The sequence below is a fragment of the Triticum aestivum genome, chromosome 6B (genome assembly GCF_018294505.1).
Source record: "Triticum aestivum cultivar Chinese Spring chromosome 6B, IWGSC CS RefSeq v2.1, whole genome shotgun sequence".
In the NCBI taxonomy this organism is placed as follows: domain Eukaryota; kingdom Viridiplantae; phylum Streptophyta; class Magnoliopsida; order Poales; family Poaceae; genus Triticum; species Triticum aestivum.
In genome coordinates this window covers 631,611,715-631,631,789 of record NC_057810.1, presented here as the reverse complement: position 1 = coordinate 631,631,789, position 20,075 = coordinate 631,611,715, and the positions used below count along the sequence as shown (strand labels likewise).

The window sequence follows — 20,075 nt, the reverse complement described above, 5'->3', positions numbered from 1 at the left end:
GGTTAAACCAGCCCTATCTATAACTGTTTTAAAACATCAGTGATTATACGTGAGATATTATGACCCGCCCTGCAGTGAACCGCCAAGGGCTCTTGTGATCTACTTGTGTGCGGGATAAATCAAAATTTTCATCTGCACCAATCAGCATCATGATAAGTCTAAAAGGATAATTATCAAGTGGTGGCTTAAACAGCGTTGAGAACCACATAAACGTGCACGATGGCATGTTAGAGCAAAGTTATTACTACCCTATTACATGACTCAAGGAGTCAAATTATTTAACTATTGTTCAGAAGGTCACAAATATGAACCACCCAGCTGCTCAATCTTCTTGACTTTGATGGCCTGAAGCTTCTGGATCACCCCTCTCCGCTTCTTTGTCCTGTTCTACTTCCTGGAAGGTTGGTGATGACCAGTCAATGACATTTAAAGCTTTTGGAATTTAGCCTCATCATCAATGAGCTCGGCCGGGTCAACTTCAGGAGCAAAAGTGTGCTTACGATTTAGGGGTATCAGATCCTTCACTTTGTAAGACGGTGTTGGCATCTTCTGATTTTCTAAGTCATAAGCCGGCTGATATCTGGACAAGCTTGTTTCATTGGCAATCAGACTGGCCAGGGGACGTATGTCCTTCACGCAGGCGGCAAAGTCTTTCTTGTCAAACCGAGTGCCATCTTCTTTCAAGCTTGGGTACCTAGTAGATATATCGGACGGGTCTAGCTCCGGTAACCATGCTTTGGCTTGGCTTAAGGCCGTCACAGCTCCGGCTCTGGCAGATGATCGCTTCATTTCACCAAACCTCTCAGGCAGAACAAAAAGCTGCCTCAACACATCAACCAAAAGAGTGGGGGCTTGGTTCGATGGAGATATGGTGGCCAATGCGCACTGAGCCCTAGTATAAAGTTGTTCCACAAGTGTGTAAACCGCCTTCAGCTTCACAAGCATCTCCTGGTTAATTGGTGCTCCTAGGGCCTGCATAATAAGTATGGTTGGGTTAAAGGTGATTCATATCATCAAGGAGGATATTCAAATTTTACGATCATAAGGCAACTTACCAAAGATAGCCGAAACCATCTGGGACACATGGCGTTTTAAGCCGGAAAGTTCATTGGTCACCTCTTCAAGAGCCGCCTCCGCCTTCTCAGCCCGCTGTGTCAAGGTCGTCTTCTCTTCAGCCCAAGCGCTTTTTTCAACTTCAAAGCTTGTCTTCAGTTTTTCTGCTTCAGTCACACTGAATTCAAACTTTGAGTTCGCCTTCCGGGTCTCAGTTTCTTGCAACTCCAGACGAGTCTTTAAGTCAGCCAGCTTTGATTGAAGTTGAGCAGTGGTGGTCTGTACATACACCGGATCACAGTTGTAATTTAGATTTAGCTACAAACATGAAGTCCCAAGTGCTTTGCAAGCAACAACACTTGGCACTTGGGGGCTAATGTCTGCCGAAAAAATTACTCATGAAACGGCTTATGTGAATAAGTACCAAGCACTTTGCGAGCAAGAGTACTTGGCACTTGGGGGCTAATGCATATTGCTTGTTTTTTCTTACTAAATTATGGTGACCCGGCTGTGTTGCAAACGGCCATAGCCGGCTCATGTGAACTACACAAGTAAGTACTACTTTCTACACAAGAAGACAAAGGACCGACTCATTCATGCTAATTAAACCGGCCCTTGGGGGCTACGGATTCAGTGGTAATCATTACAGCTCCATTTTAAACTGGATGCTTTAAGCCGGATTCTGAAGAAGTCTGACAAAGGTTATTATTTGTGCTCATGGTTAATCTAAGTCTACAGCATATTCATCATAAACAGTAGACTTGGGGGCTGGCAGGATGTGAATAACTTAATAATGGAGGAGCTCATACCTCAAATTTTTGGTGCATCTGCTTCACCATGTCAAATTCAAGTTCATGGTTGTTGTGTAATTGACTGAGAAAACCATAATATGTTTCACCAATGCTCAGTTGCGAATAATTGGCGACATCAAATCTCACTTTGCGTTGTTCAATGTGTTCTTCCTTGGCGGAGTGCTTGGCCAGGGTAGTGGGTCTTCCCGGTTCTTTAAAGCCGGTATTGGTGATCACTACATCATCATCATGTGCGTCAGACATCTTAACAGGGCTTGATGCTTCAAGATTCAAAGGGTCATCGCTGATTTTATTGATAGGCGGGTCAGAAGTCACTGGAGGAATGTAAGGAACCGGCTCTGATGGTTGAGGAGCAGAGGCCTCAGGAGTCACAATTTGTTGCTCTAGTTCACTGACTTTCGGGTCTTCGACCGGCTTATTCACCTTTTCCTTCTTGCTAGGCTTGGCTTTTCCACTGCATGAGTCATGAGAGGTTAGTATAAGTATAAGAACTATAATGAGCAAATGATAAGTAATTGTTATTACCCGGGAGCAGTCTTGAAAGCCGGCAGATGAAATTGAGATGAGTCACCGGAAGAGGAACGAGACGTTTCCTGGTAGTTTGAGTCGGAAGTATTAAGTGGTTGGCGGATGAAACCCGCCAGAGGATAAAAAGAGTTTAAACCGGCGTGACCTTGTTTCGACGCTTCCTCGGAGTGTTCGGTAAGCCGGAAAATAATACTTCATCACTACTAGTCCGAGTCTGTCGCCGGCTCTTGTGCTGTTGTTGCTTCAAAAGAAAGTGAGGATCTAGATGAGCTAAGGGGTGTGAAAAGCTTACTTTCCGGGTTACTCTTTGAATTTTCTGTCTTGGCAAGGGCAGAGTCGGAGGAAATGATAGTTACCTCTTCTTCGTTTGCTTTCTGGTCCCGTGTCATCCTGATAATAATCAGTGTCAATAAGATGGTTGAAAAAGGAGCCAAGGGAATCAAGGGCTACCTCCGACTCAGAGATGTCGTCTAGCTCAAGCATCTCAGAAGCACTGGTTTTGTTCCCTTTCTTCTTGGCAGTTTCCTTGGCGGCTTTCTTGGCTTTTCTGGCCCTCTTGGTAGCTTCATGGTCATATTCTTTGTTCTAGAAGTCGTCATCAGCCTGTGAAAGTCATTGACATTGAGTTAAACAAAGTAGTTAAGGATGAAAGTAAAATAAGTAATTTGGCGGCTTACTTCTAGTGTCGGGTTAGATTTGCAGAAAGGGCTTAGGCCCACCTTGCTGCAGTCTACCAGGCTTTCATGCAGAAGAGACTTTGTCATCTTGTTGATGGCGTCGTCAGTTAAATCCTCGGAGATGTGGCACAGTGGGTCCTTTTTGCTACCTGTGTAGGTGCACATTAAGCTGGTGCGGCGAATCAAGGGGATGATCCACCATGCAACCCGGCATCGAACCAAGTCAATGCTAGTTAAGTCGTTTCCAACAGAGCTTTAACCTTGGCAATAGTAGGGGCGAGTTTTTTGCGTTCAACGGCTGTCAGCTTGTCAGGAAGAGGATGATTTGATTCAAGATGCAGGGTGCGAAAGCCGGGTAGTCCATTCTCGTCAGCTGGAGTGGTGTCCTTGCAATAGAACCATGTCTGATTCCAATCCTTGGGATGACTCAGCAGGCGCGCGGAAAGGGAAAATAGCGTCTCTCCGTCGCTGAATTGAGATACCACCAAGTTCCAAGCTGGGTCCATTTGAGTACTCGTTATGGCAATTCAAATAAAAGTACTCTCTGAATAGCTCCACACTGGGCTCCTCTTGAGGGTACACCTCACATAAAACTTGGAAATTGCATATATTTGACATAGAATTGGGTCCGATGTCTTGAGGCTGAAGGTTGAAAAAGTGCAGAACGTCTCGGAAGAATTTAGAGCCGGGCGGTGAGAAGCCTCGGTTCATGTGATCGGTAAAGACAATGACTTCATCATCTTTTGGTTGAGATTTCTCTTCTTCTGGTTTGGGGCGCGATAATGCATGACAGTCTTCTTGGGCAAGTAGCGGGTTTTCACAAAGTCCTGGAGTGTGCTCTCAGTGACAATGGAGGGAACCCAGTTATAGGAAGTGGCTGTCTTTGGGGCCATTGCAAAGAAGCCTAAAAAGAAAAAGAACAAGTTTTCCGGTTCAAATTAAGCCGGAGGAAAAGTACTGCAACACATATTCAGAATAGCGGCTTAAAAGGGGCCTAATGGTATATGACTAGCTACAACGGGTTATCTAAACCGCCATGAACAGATTGGTATCCATCAAAGAGTGAAGCTTGCTAAGGTGTTGAAGCTAACTACAGCTGGTAATATAAGCCGCCATGACCAGGTGGATCTATCAAGAAGCATTTTTTTGCTAAGTACTGGACAAACAAGTTTCACAGACTACAATTATAATTTTGGATCAGTGGCAGTTCAGAAAAAGAAAATAAATCAAGATCTAAAAACAGTGCAGGGGAGTTCATAAGCTCTAATGAGATCTCTTTTCAAGGACAAAGGGTCGACTGGCATTGATGATAAGGGCAAAACTACTACAGCGCAAGTTTTATGCCGTCTTTAGATCAAAGGGTGCTAGGGTTGAAGAACTATGAAAGAACTATAAAGAACAGTCGAAACCCTAATGCGATCTGGAGCGTTGGAGGGGAGCACTTACAGAAACAGGGGAACTGCGGTGGAGCGCCTTCGATCTCTAGTCCGTTCAGGTTGATGCAGCAGCCAAGGACGAGGAGGGCGGTGAGCCTCGCAGCGGCGATGGAGCTCGAGCAGCAGGAGAGTCGCGAGGGGAGGAAGACGAAGGAAAGAGGGGAGAATGAGAAGAGGCAGTTTTGACCCTATTTATAAGGAAAGGATAATAAGTGGGCGCAAAAAACAAGGAGGCCAAACACATGGTTATCCAGCTGCTCGGGCGCCTCGATTTTCGGGACAGCTATTAAAGATAAAGATCCGTTGAGATATATCAGATATTGTGCAAATTAATGACAAGTGAAGTCATGGCGGGTTACCGCAATTCCAGGAGGTGACGTCATGGCGGGTTATGAATTCTCGCACAAATGAAGAGGGAATGATTTTTATAAGTGTTGAAGATTGACATGAACCAGTTCAAATCAACCTGCGGTCTAATATTGGGGATATAACTATTAGGTATGACCCTCCCAGGATACCGGGTTATACCTATGACGATTCTTGATATGAAGCCCATGAAGATATTGAAGATGGCGGTTCACAAGGAAGGGCCCAAGGCCCAAGGGCGACTTAAGGCCGGTAAGGGTAAACCGCCATATATGCAAGACTTGTATTATAAGGCATGTATAGATAGTCACTAAGCCGGACACGTTGTTTATGAGCCGGCCGGGATTCCGTGAGCCGCTGGGTATCGACCTGTGTATATAAAGGGACGGCCCAGCGGCGATTCAGGACAAGAAAACAACAGATCGAAAGCCAGGTCAAGCGGATTCGCTCCCTGGTAATCGAGACATAAGCAATACCACCTCAAACTGGATTAGGCATTTACCTTCACAGCTAGGGGTCGAACCAGTATAAACTCATGTGTCCTTTGTCCCGTTTTACCCCTTTAAGCTAAACTAGTTGCGATGGCTCTATGACTAATTAAGTCCTTACACTAGGACATCTGCCGTGACTATTTCAGGACAACACGAGTCAAAACTGGATCGATGAAAAAAGAAATGCGTGGAAACTGAAAAGACAGAAAGGCACTTTGTGGAAGTGAGGAAATCGTGGGTCTTGAGGAGACGCTCTAGAGGAGTAGGGACGCCGCCGCCGCTGCCGCTCGATTCGAGCTTGAGAGGTTGGGACGCTGCCGTCTTCCTGCTGCTTTAATCCAGGCTCAACTGCCCGTGGCCCGTGGGGCCGCCGCCGCTGCTTCAGGGCCTTTCACGTGTTATGTGTTGTGTGGGCATAGCATGGATCATGGAAAAGGGGTTTCACCGCTGTGGCGGTCGAGCTTGGGAAGGACGTTGCCTCCCAGCGTGGAGGAAGATGTGGGTGGGTGGAGGATTGGGGGCTTGAGTGCTCTGGAACGGCGCCTCCTCTCTCTGGAACGACATCAGTGGACGAAGCATCCTCAACGGCGGTGGGGAATCAAATTCCCACTTTGGAATGACGGTGCCGGACTAACGCATCCTCGACGGCGAGGAATCAGGTAACGGTCCCCTCTCTCTCCTAGATCCTTCCCTTCTCAGTTCTTCCATTGGAATGGCGCGTGGCGAGTGGAGACAGCTGGTCGAGGGGCTGCCTGTAATGTGGTGAACTCCGGTGGCACCCCGGGCTCGACGCTGGTGTTGATTCACCGCTCAGACATCTCATGCTTGGTGCCGGAGGGCGCGAGTGGGTGGCGCCGTATTTCTGGTCGAGGGCGTGTTGTTCTAAGAGATGTAGCATCGGATTCAGTTGCTCAGTGGTGGACAACCAGCCATACTAGCCTATATACCTTGCCTCCCCCATATTAGTAATGTTTCAGAATAGCGCTCATACAATGCATCTTTGGTTGTTGGTTTGAGCAGAAGTGGGGAACATATTGTGTTGGCTTTTGATTATTACAGTTTCAGTTTAGGAGGGAAGAAATCAAACTGCCATCACTTAATGTTTGCAGAGAGCTTCTTGTGGCCCCAAGCTTCCAAAAATTTCAAGAACCAGCTTCGGAATATTTGTCTAATGTTGTTCTGTAATTTTACGAACTACTACTGATGTGTTTGTGTGTCGACTTCTGCTTGTGTGCTAAGCAGAGCACGTCATCAAGAGATGAAGGACAAAGGCACGTTGGCTCGCAAGGTGCTGGTTTGTCCTAGATACTATCACCTAAAATAAGAATGTAATTATGTGAGTCCCCACTAGCATTGGATCATGAATTCTTGATTATTGGCAACCAATGATTGCTGCCTGCTATTGTTTTAATATTGCCGTATAAGTATTTTTCTAACTTGCAAGTTCCTCAATATCTGTTGATTGTCTACTAAACAAAACTGAATGCCCACTCACAAACTTGTTTTACTTTTTGGCTAGATGATACATGCTCACTTTAATTTTTCTCCTACAATTTCAGGAAGGTGGGCTAGGTTTTTTTGTAGAGCAAGCACATCTAGGGACCTCCTTTGCTTGATGTTGCTTTGTTAATAGGACATCTCACACCTGTGCTGATGGACAAAGTAATACTGATATATAACCATGCTTATGCCTACTATTTATGTCCTCTGCTTTGTCTTGATTCTTTTATACAATTGGTTAATATGTGTATGACACACACACTCATTAGGTGCTAATCTTCTCACGTTAATTATTTCTAGATACTGGATTTTGTGTGTTGGAAAAACTGAACTTTGATGAAGTGGTTGATTCTGTTAGAAAATGTGGCTGAGAGACGATACTGCATTATCTCTATCTTATTTGGACTAATTTTCTAAAGCTATTATCTTCTGTTGTGGCTCGTGCTTTTTTGGCTTGTACATCAATTATTTCTTGGTCAAGGTATGCATAGAATTTTTTGGATACACCATTCTCTAGACTGCCTAAGAGCAGTACAAGCTTACCACACTATTAGACTAGAGTATTTGACACTCCCATGATTCAGAATGTGTATGTTTTATTAATACAACCTGATTGTATGCCATTTCCTAATTTTCTGTGTATGTATAGATAAATCTTCTCCAGTTTGCAATTTCCTAATTTTAGCATGTACTAATCTTCTATGTAAACCAAAATGATACTCACGGCTCTACTCACCTCCTCCTGTTTGCAAATTTTGTAGTTGTATACTTTTACCAGAAATGAATGATACAAAAATTGTATCTTCTCTGATAAGCAATATAATAGTTTATATCTTTCATTTTGGATGCAAGATTTTGATGAACTTATTGATTGTGAGGGAGGTGACTACAAAACTTCAGGACCAACATAGGATTTCTAAATTTGGTACAACTAAAGATGAAAGGATTACTAAAACTGGGTACATCTAAAGCCACTTCAGCCGTACTACTTGTTTTATGAAAAATAATGATATATGTGCAAACATCCATCCTGTACATGATGGCAATCCTCTTTGTGAGTTTGTTTGCAATGAGTTTTCTGGTTTACCAATCATGTGATTACCAAATGGTCCATGAGACCTGAGTTCTATTTTTGTCGGCAAATTGTTAGTTGTGGAGCAATTTCATTTACCAAGCTATTGTAACGTGGTGGAAACTAAAGTTTGTGTAAACGTTATATTTATCAGTGAAAATCTACAAACTCTTCTTCAACTTCAAGGCCTCATGTTGCCTCTCTCTGTTTGTTGGTTATGTCTGATATTTCCTATACCGATTCATCCGGGAGGTTTAGCATTAGCTCTGTTACTGTTCTTTTATTGATAGATGCAGCGCTGCCCCTACCATCTGTGTTGTTTGATGCACACAAATAAGCACCGTAACTATGATGCAAGATTTTACACTTGGGACTAGCTGAGAATTTATAGTTTTAATCTTTATACATGATATAGTAATATAAGTTGGTTTTACTGATTTTATTGTTTGCTTCACAGTTACACAGAGCTACATAAAGCCTTTTGTGTGCAACGATCATGAGAAGAAATTTATTTGGCAACATAATAAGTAGGAGGGAACAAATAATCCTGATGTGCAACTGTTTTATTACCTATGCAACCTGTAGCCAGTAGCAATATCCTGGATAATATCTACTTCCGACTAATAAAAACATCTTATATTTTTGTACAGAGGGAGTACATAATTAGTACTGTTTGTTTTAATTTTCTATTGGTTGCAGTTGTGCTTGATGTCTTGCGGGTTGACCAGACAAGTATTGACATCTGGAGATCATCTTCAGTGCCGGACTGATCTCATGTGCTGTCAAGAGCTGCCGCTGGTGCCAATCAATTTAGCAGTCCTCCTAAGGACAAATCATGATTTTACTGGCTGAATACCACTATTCTAGAATGTTGAGTCGGTTATTCATATAAAGAGAGAAAAATGAATGAGTGTTGCTGCTGTTTATCTTGGATCATGATTGCACCAGAGAAGCACAACATTTGTTTGGACATATTGACATGACGACAATATCAAGCTCTTTGTTTGGGCATCACACATATATGTGCTTCCTCCATCTTCACAGCACATGTATATTGTCATTGAATCCAAAATTGAGATGCTCTTGATTTATTGTTAGTTTATCAAATGGTGAAAGTTGTGCTCTTGACTTTGTTCATAAAAGTTAGTTTATTGTTACACTAGTAGAAAAAGGGTCAAACGTGAAGCACATTAGTGCCAGTTTGATTTTGGCCCGGTATTAATGGTACCATTAGTGCCGGTTCAAACGGATTTGCATTAATGCCGGTTCGTGTTGAACCTTTAGTACCGGTTCGTGGCACGAACCGGTACTAAAGGGGTGGTGGCAGCCTGGCGTCAGGCCGGGGCCCTACGATCACCTTTAGTACCGGTTCGTGCCACGAACTGGTACTAAAGGGGTCTGACCTATAGTACCGGTTTGTGACACAAACCGGCACTATAGGGCAATTTTCAAACTCTACCCCCCCCCCCCCCGGTGTGTCGCCATTTCAGTTCTGAAAAAATCAAAAGAAAATGATAAAACTTCAAAAAATAAAATCCTTCGAGAGGTAGTTATATTACTACATCTACTAGTTAGGAAAATTTGAAAACTACAATTTGGACATGTTTTGCAAAAAGTGTAGGGAAAATGTAAAACGGCTATAACTTTTGCATACGATGTCGGAAAAAACGTATAATATATCAAAAAATTCACACGAAAATCCGCATCCGATGGAGACAGCCTACGGCCTGTTTGGAATTTTTTAGAATCCTCAAATTCCAAAAGGAAAAAAAGATATGGTCAAATTTCAGTTTTTTAAAAAAAAATTGGTTAAATCTGGTCAAACTACTTATTCAAGAAGTATTAATGTTACTACATAATTATTCAAGAATATTAGTGTTACTAAATAATTATTTCAATTTTTTGAATTTTTGTCAAATCTGGTCAAACTATGGTCAAACTATGGTCAAACTTATTCAAGAAATATTAGCGTTACTAAATAATTACTATTTTTTAGAATAATAGTTTCAAACTCAAACGGTGAAATGTGTGACTTCATGCTCAAGCTAAACTCCTGAAGGTCAATATGATTGACATCCTACTATTGTCAGGAAAACAACAAGTGCAGACTCGGAAACGAAGGAGAATAGAACTCGAAAGTTAAGCGTGCTCGGGCTAGAGTAGTGAGAGGGATGGGTGACTGGCCGGGAAGTTAGATGATTTGGAATGAGTGATCCACACTTGAGCAGTTAAGAGAGGTGATTAGAGAATAAATCATCAAATAATTTAGAAAAAATAAAAAAATCAAATTTTTTTTCAAAATTTTCAAAAACAATTCAAAAAAAAACCTTTAGTACCGGTTGGTAACACCAACCGGTACTAAAGGTCCCCCATACCAGGGCGCGAGCTCACGCCACGTGGTGGCACTTTAGCGCCGGTTCGTGCCGAACCGGTACTAAGGGGGGGGGGCTTTAGTGCCCACACTTTAGTGCCGGTTATGGAACCGGCACTAAAGGCCCTTACGAACCGGCGCTAAAGCTCCGTTTTCTACTAGTGTTAGTTCATCAAATGGTATAAGATGCTCTCGATTTGAATGCGTGCTCGATTAAAGTCAATCGCACCAATATCTGTAAGCTTAGCCCCAAAATCATTCGAGCTTGACAATATTGACCGAGAGAGGTAAAACAAGACGATTGGAACAAAAATATGATTTAGCACCAGCTTGTCAAATCACATTAGAGTCAGCTGACAATAATTGTTACATTGCTGTTTTGCTTTGTCATTGACCATGCATGTTCTAATAAAACTTGGATTGTTTTGATCTTTTAAAGGAGAATCTCATAAGAGGATAGAATTTTGTACTTTTCTTATGATATACATCATGAAAGAAACATACGAGCTAAGCGCTCCAAAAACTAATCAATTATACATCGATATGATAAAAAGGCGGCGCAACAATGCGCGCGTAAGCTTCTAGTACAGATCATACGAGCAAGGAAACACCTTCCTAGTCAAGAAGGATGGCCATCATGAGCAATCGATCGCATGCTATCTCGCAAGGCTGTAGGCTGAGGGCGAACCCTATATGACGCTCGCGTGCGTCCAACACCCGCGGCTTCCCAACCACACAAGATAGGTGGGCCCACTTCAATAATTAAGCAGGTGCGAGGCGAACCTGTTTTAAGAACCTCCTAGTATAAGGTTCCCTCAAGGCCTCAACCAATTTTTGTTTCTGGTTTTGTGGTTTTAACCGTTTTTTTATTCTTCGTTTGTGTTTCTTTGTTTCTTTTTATTTTTCTTTTCCTTTTGTTTTATCATTTTAAATTTTATTTTAATCCTTTGTTAAAATGTTCGAAATTCCTAAAAAATCATGACTTCAAAAAATCTCCATTTAAAAAAATTATTCACATTTTTGAAAAAAAATGTTCAACTTTTCTAATTTTGTTCATGTTTTAAAATTGTTCACAACTTATAATTTGTGTTTACAATTGCAATTTTTTCGTAATTTCAAAAAACATTAACATTTTTTAGAAATTTGTTCATATTTTATAAAATTGTTCACGTTTCCAATTTCTGTTCACTTTCAAAAAGAAAAATCACAATTAAAAATAATTATTTGAGTTGAAATTTTGTTTAGAAATTGCAAAAAAAATAAAAATAAAAACCCGTTCATGTTTTCAATTTTTTTTTAAAAATCGTAGTTAAAATTTTTGTCCAGAATTCAAAATTCGTTAGCAATTTCGGAAAATTCAGACAATTTTCAAAACAATTCACTTAAAAAATGTTCATCTTTTCAAAATCATTCACGTTTTTCTAATTTTATTCACTTCTTCGAAAGTTGTTGATGTTTCAAAATTTTATTCCAATTTCTGAATTTGTTCACTATTTCAAACATTGTTAGCATTTTTTTTTAAGTGTTCACAAATTTTCCAACAAATTTGTTGTATAAAATTACGCGACAACCCCTTGGCCAAGCTTACTAGGGCATGAGCAACAATATTTGCCTCCCTAGGAGAGTGGATAAAAGAGGTATAGGAAAATTGACAAGCCAGATGTTGCAGTGATCAAATATTGTAGTGGTTGGGCCTGCAGATCAACCTCCCTCATTCATCGTGTTAAAAACTAGAGATTATCTAATTGTCTGTTCCAGTAAAAGTTCGTACTTCAATGCAGATGCTTCAGCTCAGAGGCACCAAGACGAAAGTCAGATTTTTTTCAATTGCCTACAGTTATGAACTTTTCTCTCTCATCTGAGGCGTCGAAGAACATTTTTTAGAAATTTGTTCATATTTCATAGAATTGTTCACTTTTCCAATTTATGTTCACTTTCAAAAAGAAATATCACAATTCAAAATAATTGTTTGAATTCAAAATTTGTTTAAAATTGCAAAAAGAACATTTTAAAATAAAAACCCATTCATGTTTCGAAATTTATTTGCTTGTTAAAATCACAGTTAAAAACTTTGTCCAGAATTCAAAATTCGTTAGCAATTTCGAAAAATTCACACATTTTTCAAAAAAAATCATTTAAAAAATGTTTATCTTTTCAAAAATCATTTATATTTTTCTAATTTTATTCACTTCTTCAAAAATTGTTGATGTTTCAAAATTTGTTCACTATTTCAAACATTGTTAGCATTTTTTATAAAATGTTCAAAAAATTTCCAACAAATTTGTTTTATAAAATTACGTAATGACCCCTTGGCCAAGCTTGCTAGGGCATGAGCAACAATATTTGCCTCCCTAGGATAGTGGATAAAAGAGGTATAGGAAAATTCACAAGCTAGATGTTGTAGTGATCAAATATTGTAGTGGTTGGGTCCGCAGATCAACCTCCCTCATTCATCGTGTTAAAAACTAGAGATTATCCAATTGTGTATGCCAGTAAAAGTTTGTACTTCAATGCAGATGCTTCAGCTGAGAGGCATCAAGATGAAAATCATTTTTTTTTCAATTGCCTGCAGTTATGAACTTTTCTGTCTCATCACGAATAGTAGCCCCTATTGTCCCAATGAGTAAATCTTTATCAAATGAGGCATCTACATTGAGTTTAACATGTCCCCTCGGTGGTAGCTCCCTCACTCCCAATTTTCCTTTTGCTTTGGGCTGCATCCATGGCATAGTTTGCCATGGACCCGGCTGCGGCTTTCCATGGACCAGTCTTTTGAAATCACAAATTAAGGAGTATTCATTTCAAAGATCACTTCCATCTTCTCATATCGCGATAAGTGGCGCGTTGTATGTACGCCGCTTGTTGCCACCTGGGAGATTTCGCTTTTTTCATAGATCTATTTATCAAAATGATTTATCAATTAAACCATGCGGCTGAATCTTAAATCATTTTCACAGTTGGATTCCTCGCGTCGAAATCTTCAAAACAAGTTCTCATGTTGATAGGTCTTGACGAACTTTTATTTTCATAAAAAAACTGGATCAGGAGCACATTTTTTTCCTTCCGAAAGTCGTTTCCGAGAAGCACGGTCGTGCCTCTCGCGGAAGCAAAATTGTACCTCTCGCTGAAGCAAGATCGTGCCTCTCATGTAAGCAAAACCATGCCTCTTACGGAAGGAAAAAGAAAAAAAAACACGTTTTTTAAATTTTCAAGAGGCGCGGCTTTGCCTCACGCGGAAGCAAAACCATACCTATCGTGGAAAAAAAGAAGAGGAGAAAACGTGTTTTTTTCGTTTTCGAGAGGCACGGTCGCAGAAGCAAAATCGTACCTCTCGCGCAAGCAAAACCATGCCTCTCATGAAAGGAAAGAAAAAGGAAAAACACGTTTTTTTTTTCATTTCCGAGAGGCAAGGCTTTGCCTCTTGCGGAAAATCGTGCCTCTCGCGGAACCAAAATCGTGCCTCTCCCGGAAGGAAAAAAAAGAGAAAACATGTTTTTCCCTTTCCGAGAGGTACGGTGTGCCTCTCGCGGAAGCAAAACCATGTCTCTCGCAAAAAAAGGAAAACATGTGTTTTTTCGCATAAATATTTTTTTTCAATTTTTTTTGTCCGGTAGCTGTGGAAGATCGGTGAAAAACCAAAAGGCCAAATAAAACCAGGAAAAAAACCATCTAAAAAAACGAAAACGCATGCGAAAAAAAAAAACAAAATCCGAAAAAGCGCCTAGAGTACGACACGCGGCGGTGACTGAGAGGCGCCAAGTGGGGCTCTCTCAGCCCATCCCCAAGTTACCCTTGGGGAGGCTGGGAACGAGCGCTCTTTAGTTAGTTGCTCCCGTCTTTTCTATCTCTATAACATTAGGTTTGTTGCAAAAAAAATCTGCAACCAGTAGCCGCCACAGCACCGTTGCAGCCGGGGTCAAGCGCGGTCACCGCCCCCACCACGACCGTAGGTCGTGCATGGGGTGCCCAGAGGGGATCAGATCAGAGGTCTGGCGCTCGGCGACGGCAGCGCAATGGCGGGGACATACGACAATGCTTTTTTTCTTGCAACATCCTCCCTATTACAAGAAACATTTGTGCAACATCTGTAATGTTGCAAAATTTTCTTCTGTAACACCTATATAAAGGTGAAAACAAAGAGTCTGCAACATGGACTCTATTGCACGTCAAGCACAACATCATCCTTGTTAGAAAGTTAACAGTTGAATCTGACAGCCATCCCGTCTTGAATTCAATGGCTAGTGAGGTAGCGGATCTTTTAAAAAGATCCACTGGCTGACACGTAGCGTTATCTTTTATTTATTCCCTAAAATCTGATATATCCTGTGAAATAACATTTAGAATGCAATCGGGTGGAACCCCGAACCACAGGCAGCGTATAAAGTTCTTTGCCTACTCCTACTTTAGCTAAATTATGAGCGACAACATTCCGGACTAACTCAAGACACCTTGAAATCCATGAAATGTGTCGAGCATCAATTTGATCTCCTCCACCCATGGCCCAACAGCGGATGGGTTATTCGCTGGCTGATTGATCATGTGCATCACGGCCTGGTTGCCGAGCTCGACGTAGATCTTCTGCGTATTAACCTCGAGCGGTGCAAGCTAGGGATTAGGCCTCCGACTCCTCGTCCCGGGTAGACTGTCACGCCCAATATGCGATACTATCCTAAAGAGACTCGACGGTCCCACCAAGGATAGAACCGCATATTAAAACGCTTTTGCAAGGTGGATATCATTACATCAACATTACATAATAGATGGGGATACATACAAGAGGCATACAAAGCCACACGAATACAACATCATCTTACATAAGAGCACCATCCGACTATGGACGAAACACAAACAGAAACTCAAACGACATCCACCCTGCTAGCCCAGGCTGCCGACCTGGAACCTATCCCCTGATCGAAGAAAAAGCAGAAGAAGAACTCCAAAACAAGTAACATCGCTCTCGCATCAAGATCATCGCGAAACCTGTACCTGCAACTGTTGTTGTAGAAATCTGTGAGCCACGAGGACTCAGCAATCCCATTACCATGGATATCAAGACTAGCAAAGCTTAATGGGAAAGGAAGGGGTAAAGTGGTGAGGTTGCAGTAGCGACTAAGCATATATGGTGGCTAACATACGCAAATAAGAGCGAGAAGAGAGCAAATGGAACGAGCGTGAAGCTAGCAATGATCAAGAAGTGATCCTGAACTCCTACTTACGTCAAACATAACCCAAAACCGTGTTCACTTCCCGGACTCCACCGAAAAGAGACCATCACGGCTACACACGCGGTTGATGCGTTTTAATTCGGATCTGGTGTCAAGTTATCTACAACCAGACATTAACAAATTCCCATATGCCGCATAACCGCGGGCATGGCTTTCGAAAGATTATACCTTGCAGGGGTGTCCCAACTTAGCCCATGATAAGCTCTCGCGATCAACGAAGGATATACCTTCTCCCAGAAAGACCCGATTAGACTCGGAATTCCGGTTTACAAGACATTTCGACAATGGTAAAACAAGACCAGCAAGACCGCCCGCTGTGCCGACAAATCCCGATAGGAGCTGCACATATCTCGTTCTCAGGGCACACCGGATGAGCCAGACGTCGGGTTGGCATAGACCCTGATTGCCCAGGGGGCACCGGACATCACTCGGTTTGGACCAACACTTAGACAAGCATTGGCCCAGGGGGCTAAAATAAAGATGACACTCGGGTTGGCCGACCCAAGGGAAAGGTATAGGTGGTGGTGAGGCAAATGGTAAAACCAAGGTTGTGCCTTGTTGGAGGAGTTTTATTCAAAGCAAACTGTCAAGGGGGTCCCATAAATCACCCAACCGCGTAAGGAACGCAAAATCCAGGAACATAACACCGGTATGATGGAAACTAGGGCAGCAAGAGTGGAACAAAACACCAGGCATAAGGCCGAGCCTTCCACCCTTTACCAAGTATATAGATGCATTAATTAAATAAGAGATATTGTGATATCCCAACATAATCCTGTCCACCATGGAGCAATCTTCAACTTCACCTACAACTAGCAACGCTATAAGAGGGCTGAGCAAAGCGGTAACATAGCCAAGCAATGGTTTGCTAGGAAGGGTGTCAAAGGTTAGAGGTTCATGGCAATTTGGGAGGCTTGAAAAACAGGTAATAGGTAGCGCAGCATAGCGATAGAACGAAGCAACTAGCATAGCAATGATAGTAATGAGATCCAAGGTGACGGTCATCTTGCCTGAAATCCCGCTAGGAAGAATACCGAGTCCATGAAGAAGATGAAGCCACCAAGACGAACCAAGCGTAGACGAACGAATCCTCATGATCGCAACGAAACAAGAACTATCGAGAGAAGCACACAACACGGTAAACACACCACACATAGACAAGACATGATGCACAACCAAGTAGGATGCATGACAAATCTACATGAAGCTACTCATGGCAATAGATGATGCAAACAAGAGCAACACATCAAGGCAAGTTTAAATGAGGCCGGAAACAACATATAACAATTCCGGTAAGTCCTCATATGCAAATTTCGAAATTGGTCCAGATCTGAATAAAGCTTATGTTCAAGTTGTTAAACAGCAAGTTAAGATGCACCAAAATGATCTACACGAGATTCTAGTCAAGTTACATATAAAGTTCATTTAATTCGGAGCTACGGCCTAGAAGATATGAGCAAAACAAGTAAAACATGGCATTGATGCTAAATGCATCCAAACATCAAGCAAACACCTCAAAACAAGGATGCAACATGACAATATGAAACTAAATGCAAAAACAAGCAAGTTTCATATAGAGCACACTCAAAACGGAGCAACGGTGCAACACAAACACTCTATACAAGTCATAACAACAATCTACCCAAAACAGCAACTAGGCATATTGCAAGCATCAAAACAACATGCTACAGCACCACAATATGAAAACAAAAGGCATGGTCATGATGTACAGGTAAAGCATAACAAAACATGAACACTGAGCTATCTCCAGAAATCACTAGAACATGCTCAAACACACATGGCAAGATTGCAAATAATATCAGTTTCAGACTTTGCAAGAATAACATCAGGTTGCAATGTTTAGAGCTCTCAAACAACATGTTACAGGAACTTATCATGGCAAACAAAGGCATCGCATGAATCTACTAATTGCATAGAACAAAAGTCCTTTACTGACCATGAGCCAAAAAAGATCAGAAGATATGATGGAACCCATGTAAACATAGCAAGTTATATGACAGATTCATACATGGCAGAAACAACAATAAGTATGCATGTTGGTGAGTTTGAACCACTCACGACAGAGCAATACATGGCATGACAAGGCAACCAACAGTAAGAAGACATGTTTATGAAGCTAAGCATGGCAAGGGAAAGTTCATAGGGTGCATGGATCACTAGCAAAACATATGGCAAAACTGAACTTAATGTTGACAGGCTGACAACAACATTATTTAGCAATTTGAGAGCAAGAGTACAACAAGCTACAGCAAGGGATAAATGCAACCAGAGGCATGGATGGATAGAGCATGACATGTATAACAAAACATCCTTAGTGAACATCTCCAGATTATGCATAGAATGACTAGTAGCAGCAGGTTTACATAGCATCACAAAATAACAGATTCAGCCTAGCAAAACAGCAACATCAAGTACACTACTTCACGGGCTCGATTCACTCCCCACAAGTCATTGCATGACAAGATAGCATAGCATCAGCAAAAAGACATGTTTATGAGACTAACCAAGGCAAGAACAAGTTCATAGCATGCAAGGATCAACTACAACAACCTTGGCAAAATTGAATAACATGTAACAATCTGTCAGGAAACATTTTATAGAAAAAATAGAGTAAGAAAAGGACATGCTAGACTACACCATAATTGCAAACAAGGGCATGAATGGCTATAAAAAACCATATGTTCAAAACATCCTTACTGAAGTATCTCAAAATATGCTTGGATCTCTCTGTAGCATCAAGTTGGCATGGCATAAAAATAACAGCAGAAGAGGGACTAAAATCAGCAACATCACAAAGCCTAGCTTGCATGCTTGTTCTAGTCACCACATTGATCACAAAAATACATGGCATACACCCCTGTAAAGATGGCATGATGTAGCACAAAACTCATGTAGGACTCATGCTCATAGGATGCACACATCAAATGCAACAAAAATGACAAATCACCAAGTTATAACAGTTTCAGCAGATTGACATCATATAGCACTCTTGCAACGATGATTCAGGCATTAAGGTGAACTCAAATGAACATGGTGCAATGGAATGAAATGTAGAGCATCTCTCAACGAACATTTCGATATATTACACGCACAAAATGGAGCAGCATGCAGCAAGTAATGATGCGATGAACATGGCATGACAATGTCAAAAAAATACATGGACTTAGGAATTTCGGGGTCAACCTCGGGCTTGCACGGAAAACGATGATGGCCGGGGTTATCACCAGAGCAGGGGAAGAAGATGCTGGGGGAGGCTCGGGGACGCTGGATCCGAGCTCCCTTGGCCGGATTCGGGTGCGACGGGGTCCGGCGGAGCTTGAGGGCAACGCGGCGGCGCCGGGGGCGGCGACCGGCGTGGCGGCGCGGTGGAGGCGGACGGAGGCGGCGACCGGCGTGGCGAGGCGGAGGCCGGCGGTGGGGGGAGGGGGGCACATGGCGGCGCGGTTGGGCCGGCGCGGGGCGCGGTCGGGGGCGACCGGTGGTGGGGCAGACCCGGCGAGCTCCGACGACTCGCCGACCGGAGGCGGGGCGCGGCGGCTCTGGTCACCGGCGGGAGGAGCCGGGGCGGCGCGCGGGCGGGCGCTCGGGACCGGAGGCGGAGGCGCTGGGCGGCGGCGGGCTCGCACGGGCCCTCCCTAGGCTCCGCGGGCCGCGGCGGCGGAGGAGAGAGAGGCAGGATGACGTGGCGCTCTCCCGTTGGCCGGGAGCGGCCGCTGGGTGAGGTGGCGTGACCTGATTGGTCCGGGTGATGTGGAGGCGCGGTGGACGTGTCCGGCCGCCGGGCGGACATGTCCGGCGGCGCGAGGAGGGAGAGGGCTAGGGTTGGACTGCGCGAAAAATTCGGGGAGGGGCACATATTTATAGGTAGAGGGAGCTAGGAGGCTCCAAATGAGGCACGGTTTTCGCCCACACGATCGTGATCGAACGATCAAGAGCATGGAGGGGGGTTTGCTGGGTTTTGGGACACTTTGAAGGGGGTTTTGAGCTGCAAAGAGAAGGGGGTTTCGGACTACACGCTTAACCGTTGGAGTATCAAACGACCTCCAAATGGAACGAAACTTGACAGGCGGTCTACCGGTGGTATACCAAGGCCGCTTGGCAAACCTCGGGTCATTCCAAGAAAGTTTAACACCCGCACATGAAAAGAGGCAAAAGGGGGCGCCGAGGAGCACAGGGGTGTCGGATTGCAAAACAGACAACGGGGAAAATGCTCGGATGCATAAGACGAACATGTATGCAAAATGAGATGCACATAATGACATGATAAAATGCAACACGCAAGTAAACGACATGGCAACAACGCCGAATAGCTGGCAGACACCTGGCGCATCGGATCCGGGGCGTTACATCGACCACACGACAGCCGTTCGATCTCCCATCCAAGTGTTTGCAGCCCTAAACTCTATCCTGGTCACCGTGCCCGACAGTTATTCCTGGCACGCTCGCGCGCCGGAACAAGGTGACAACGAGAAGGGTAGCCTAGATGCTGATCTGTTGGTTCGACCACTGAACCTGAGTATGAT

At 43.1% G+C, this 20,075-nt stretch overlaps 1 long non-coding RNA gene across 2 annotated transcripts; it reads left to right on the top strand.

Annotated features, from left to right (window-relative positions):
* The first annotated feature begins 5,595 nt into the window (after positions 1-5,595).
* On the top strand, positions 5,596-8,981 carry LOC123134618 (uncharacterized). Of its 2 annotated transcripts, none has more exons than XR_006465678.1 (2): positions 5,596-6,022; positions 8,635-8,981. It is a non-coding gene; the product is annotated as an uncharacterized lncRNA (long non-coding RNA). The 2 variants fall into 2 exon arrangements; XR_006465679.1 differs by having other exon boundaries at positions 6,606-8,981.
* The last annotated feature ends 11,094 nt before the right edge of the window (positions 8,982-20,075 follow it).